Source organism: Camarhynchus parvulus, chromosome 1A (genome assembly GCF_901933205.1).
Source record: "Camarhynchus parvulus chromosome 1A, STF_HiC, whole genome shotgun sequence".
Lineage (NCBI taxonomy): Eukaryota > Metazoa > Chordata > Aves > Passeriformes > Thraupidae > Camarhynchus > Camarhynchus parvulus.
Window position 1 is genome coordinate 20,821,842 of NC_044586.1, and position 5,919 is coordinate 20,827,760.

The following is a 5,919-nucleotide window of genomic DNA, read 5'->3' on the forward strand; positions in this document are numbered from 1 at the left end:
AACAGATGCCAGCTCCACCCCATTACTGTAACATGAACATTTCCCTCACAGCCAACACACTGATGGCCAGCTAAACCAGCTAAAGGCTGGCTTCTGCTTAAGTACTCACTTGGTCTGTCTGTGCTTTTTTTCATACAAACACACTGAAAAAAGCCCATGTGGTTAAGAACACAGAATAAAAAATAACTTAGTCTCACACTCCCAATCTGTGCATTGAATGGTTGGTTTGGGAGTGGAGGATGTATGTACTGTACTCCAGGCATGTAACTTTATGATAATTAATCTACACGACTTCTTGAGGCTTCTTCTCTTGAAAATATAGAAAGAGAAGTGCATCCTGAGGGGTGTTAGGTACATTTCCCTCAGACATTCGCCTAAGGATACCTTTAATTGCCCATTGGCAGAACCAGTCTCTTCCTCCTTGGCCAGTAAGAGAGTTTGCCATGCCACTGTTTCAAAGAGTATCTTCTGCTGGCATCTCCTTAATGGATAATGCAGTGAAAGCCTAATCCTTTAACTGCAGGTACCACTGCAAGACAACAGCAGCTCAGCATAGCACCAGTGATTCCCAGCAGCATTCAGTGCCTTCTGTTTCATCACCTGGATGATGAAGAACCATTCCAGGTCACCGGAAGTTCATTTCCATGTATCACCACAGACATATATTCACTACCAAGCCACAACCCATTTGAAATAATGAGCTACAGGTCATGGACTTTATGTTTTACTCCGTTATTGATTCCTTGGGCTTTTCCTTCCCCTTTTTTCCCTGGAGAATTGGTTTCATTTCTGTACATATGGATTCTGTAGCCTTCTTCAGTAGGTGGGGAGAGAATTGTTGTTCTCCCCTATGTTTGTGAGGATGGACATCATTAAGCATATTCCTTCTTTATTTTTAACTTTCTATCAGGCAAACAGCAAAAAAAATCAAAGCATGTTTATAGCCATGCTGAACAGTTCTCCATGTCAATTGCTGCTCCATGGCCTGAATTGTTATGAAAAGGACAATCTTTGATCTCTCCAGCCCTTCCAACATATAACAGCTCCTGCTCCATTCAAAGCAAATTGCTCCCTATCATGGACTAACTAAAGATTTTTGATAGAAAAACCTCTGCAAAGGGCTATGGGGGGCTGGCAGTAGAGAAAAAGCATTATGAAATACAAGAATGGATTAAACAGAGGGTGAAGTTGTTAAAAAACACCTCTAAATTATGTAATCAGTGACCTGGGCTCAAACTGTTTGTGTCCTTCCTCCCTTGCAATCCTGCTGCTGCTGTCATGGGTTTTGGCTTGGGAGAAATATTTTTCTGAATCCATTTCACCTTGATGGATTATGATGCCATTTTAAATGTCAATTGATAATAACTGTGCCATTAAAAAATCATAAATGTTATATGTTTAAACCTACAGTGTCCCTTTTAATAATATTTCTAATTTATGAGAATTTTGAGGGATCTACAGAGACCACAGGGCTAATAAATCTGAGGTGAAAGGGGCTCCAGAAGCAGGCTGTGTGAGCTTTCCACTAGATCACTGCCTGCTGTTGAACTTTGAGGAGATCAGAGCAGCTCAGGTGTCACTGGGGAGATTGGTAGAGTCCAGTAAGGCATGAAGGATGGAAGACAACCTGCAAGGACATGAGGCTCAGAGGTGGTGTGGGCAATTTGCAGGTGCAGGTGCAGGTGTGTCTCTGGCTGCCTGAGCTGGCTGACTTGCTCTGAACAGCTGACTGAGCACAGGCCCTGGGAGAGGAGCTGCTGTGAGCTGCAGCATCCACACTGTGCTTAAACACTGGACAGCTCTGACTCTGAGTCACATTTGTGAACAGAGTTTAAAGGAGATGCTTCAGAGGCATTGGGAGGAATATCATCCCATTACTGCCTTCATCCAGTGGAAGAGACCAGTGGGCCAGGAACAGTCGTTTTTCATGACTGACAGGGTAAACACAATTCTTCTTCCTCCTTGAGATAGCCAGTATAGGACAAAAAATTCCAAAGTATTGATCCCAAGTTGATTTTAAATCTATGCATCCAGAATTTTTCACTTTCTGAAATTCTTTAATTTATAAACCTCAGGGGCTGTGCAGACCTCTAGATTTGCCTGGCACTGAGAGGATGAGTTGAGAAAATCAACAAGGCACAATTTTGTTCTAGACAGCCACCTTCTGCTGTAAAGGGTTTCCTTCAGAGCTCAGCAATCCCAGAGGAAGATGTGTTTCCTGCCTCAAGGAATTTATAGACTAAATTAGATGGGTAGCACAATAATTGTAACAAATGAGAGTCATCTGCATTTCCAGGTCAAGCAGAAATATAAAAATATCCCCAAACGACCCTGCAAAAGCCAGCAAATTAGAACTTGGCAGAAAAATAACTTCTTCAGTCTCCGGTAATTTAAAAGTAAATAATTTCTTGTTTTGAACTTAAATAATTTGTTCCATTTCAGCAACTCAGTCATTTGAGAAAGGGGGTCAACTGAACTATTTTAATTTGCAAAATGTTCATTTGCATTTCAAGGGTCTGTTTTTTGCCACTCATCTTTATTTTAACATAATACAAAGCAAGGAAATTCTGGGTGAGCAGTCATTCCAAAGGCAGTATTTAATTTTTTTTTAAATTAATAAAATTGCATTTATCACTATTTTCCCACTTCTGTATTAAAAATAGTAAAATGTTCAAGTCTTTTGGTACTACTTAAACATTTTAATATCAAACCTGCCTTTTTTTCTGAAGAAACTTTTGTACACAAAACATGGGATTTATGCATCATTACACTGCTGCTTTCTAATCCCCTTTCAAGAGTTGTCACTTATTTATCCTATTTCCTACTTTGTGCTTTTTTTGTTTTCAAATATAGAAGAACAAAAGTATATTTCTCAGTTGGCATTGCCTTCAGTTTCAATAAAAAAGTACAATACAATCAGACAGAACAAAAATAAAGCCTTCACAAGGACACTTTCAAGTTGTAAATTTGCATGTGAGCATCTAATTTAAGCACACACAGAAAATCAACTTGTCACTGCAAGCAGCAGGGAGGTTTAAAGTTGCAGACTGAGACAGACTAGTTATACAAACATGCACAATTTGATTTGGTGACATGGGACTACAGAATCTTCTCAGCAGGTGCCTGCACAGAGCGAGCTGGTGACAGTGGAGACAGGCAGTGCAGGCACTCAAAGTATGGGGTAATGCTGAATTCACTCGTGGCTATAGAATAAGTATTTATTCTATTCTGAGATGGAAACTTGGAGTCTGCCTGTCTCAACTCTCTTTACTTCAGAAATTTCTTAACATGAATGCACATGTCCTTCCGCCAGAAGGCTCCATTTCTCCCTTTCAGAACTGTGTGTGTTTAACGCAGCCAAAATGGAGCTGGGGCAAGGACCAGGGATAGGAGGTATATTTTTTGCCCTGAGAGTCTCTAGGCTAATTTACTCAGCTCTTTTACCCAAATATATGGACTCTCTCATGAGGAGTACTGAGATCTATCAGACTTTCCTGTGAAATCCTCCTCTTCCTCCTCCTCCTGCTCCTGCAGCAAGATATGAGCTCCTTGAACACCTAGGTTTTAATAACAAACCAAAGACAAAGTTTTCAATTGCAAAGGAAAATGTGGCCTTGCTTCATTTAATAATTGAAGCAGACAAATCCATAGGCTCCATTCCTGCACCAATATAGATCCTTTAGAAAAATGGACAGCAGTGGAGGCTTAAAACACAGACATCCCTAGATCTGATTTTCCTGTGCCTGAAACGTGCAGTAAAAGGTAGCACAGTAAACATCAGAGAGTTCAGACAACGTAATATGTACTAAATTAATACAATGAAGGCTGGATCAAGGACTCTCAACTTGAGGCATCTGGGAAGTAAGATTTGAAGCCATTGCTGTATAGGAAGCCAGAAAGCAAGAAACGGGGCTCCCTTTTTAGTGCCTCAGGCAAACAGAGTAGGGAAAATAGGGTGTCTGTAAAAGAATGTACTAGGTTTCTCCTCGTGCTTTTTCATGGGTTTTGAATCAGGAATCACAAGGAAAAAGGGGAACCCCTCTTATTAAATAGGCAGTTTTAATCCAGGATATGGATTCAGAGCACCTTTCTTTCCTTTCTCTCTGCATATACACAGCACACTCACCTGTTCTCAGCCCATAAATTACCCACTCTCTCGTTGTGCCTAAGCAAAGAAGGGGGACACATCTCTCTTTGTGTGTCCAGCCGGGATCACAGGCTCTGGCAGCAAAGCTGGAGAGGACAAAGCTTGGCTAGAGAGACATTCCTCCAGTGCAGGGATTGAAACAGGAGGATGTTCCCTGCTTCATGGAGAGGGCCACAGGAACTTTTGCACCCACACAACAGCTCCCACCTCATCACACAACCAGGAAGGCACAAGATCCTCCTTTTATGGAAACAGCAGAGGGATGCGAAGGGAACAAATAAAAACATTTCCCACTCTAGGGCACGTGTGTTGTCAGTGTGAAAGACGCTCAGTGGTCTATCCTGTCGCCTGGGGAGAAGTTTGGTTCATAAAATCAGATAATTAAATGTTCTTCATCACAACTGGCTGCATCATTTTGAAGCTCTTCCATTGTTCTTTTCCTCAGCAGCCCCCACCGTTTTTCCAGTATCTAGAATCTGGAAAAAGCCGAAAGCCTTTCATCTTATCAGGTGTGGTTTATTGCCCCCTGGTTACACAGTAATTTTGGTCTCCACTCCATGAAAAGGTCATATGATGGGATATCAGCTCAAGAATTGTCAGTTCGCTGGACAAATAAGGCAGGGACTGCCAATACAATTATAAGAGCCTGATAAGGAAGGCACAGAGAAGAGCCAGCAGGAAAGAGAGAAACGACCATAGCAATTTAAAAGGTGAGGGGCAATCCCAGAAGAAGGCAAGAAATGCCCCTGGGGGGAGGGAGAGAGAAGGAACAGGACTGTATCTAACCACATTCTTCCCAAAATAAAAATTAACAAGAAGATAGAAGTGGCTCAGGAGAGGAATCACAGGTATTCACCCTCATTAACCAGGATGTCTCCCGCTGTGCTGGATGCCTAATTGGGAGGCTTAAGCAACTGGTAGGATGATTATCAAGCTAGCTTGCCTCATAGCTCAGGATGGAAAGAAAATAATGTCTTCTCTTTACAAGTATAGGTGTGGGCTAGAAGGCACTAATTCCTATTCCTACACGTGTTGCAAGGGCCATCTCTTTTTCTCTTGTGACTGATAAGATGGGCTGATGTTGAAAAGCACCTGCTTGGAAAGTTCAAAGGGTTTTCACAACAGAAGAAAAGAGAATCTGAACCAAAGCTGATTGCTAGGAGGGATGGCTGCAGGAAAACCTGGGAACTGCTGGCGAGGAAGCTTTTCATATGTGACACTTCCTTGTATGCGAGAGAAGTTTACAGGTTGTCTCTCTTGCTAGTAAACGGCCCGAGGGTCAAGTATTTGTCCTGCCAATTATTTTCTTAACTCCATAATGGTACAGGTACAGTGGGCTTTTTGCAGGTTTCAGGCTGAAAGCAGAAAAGGAAGATAACTACCCCACAAACAGGATTTACCAACAAGAGGCAACTCTTCCCAGGGCATTTTTCTCCTGGTTCTGCAAGGAGCACACCTCCTCCTGGAATGGCCATAGCTTGTTCAGAGCTCCGTAAACACGGAGCAGGGGGAATGCTCAGCAGTGGGTGGGGTTGGTAAGACTCAACCCCCGCTTGTGACACCGCAGGTGCTGGTCCCAGGGCGATCGGCAGCGGGGAGCAGGCGTGTGCGCTGGGTTGCGGGTGCCCTTTTTCTCCTCCCAGCGCTGCCGGGGTGACCCGGGCATGGGTGGGGAGCGACACGCTCCATCCCAGCCCCGTGTCCTGCGGGCTGCTCCGCCACCCAGGGCAGCACGGCAGCGCTCTGCGGCCCACGGCCGCTGGGGCAGGAAT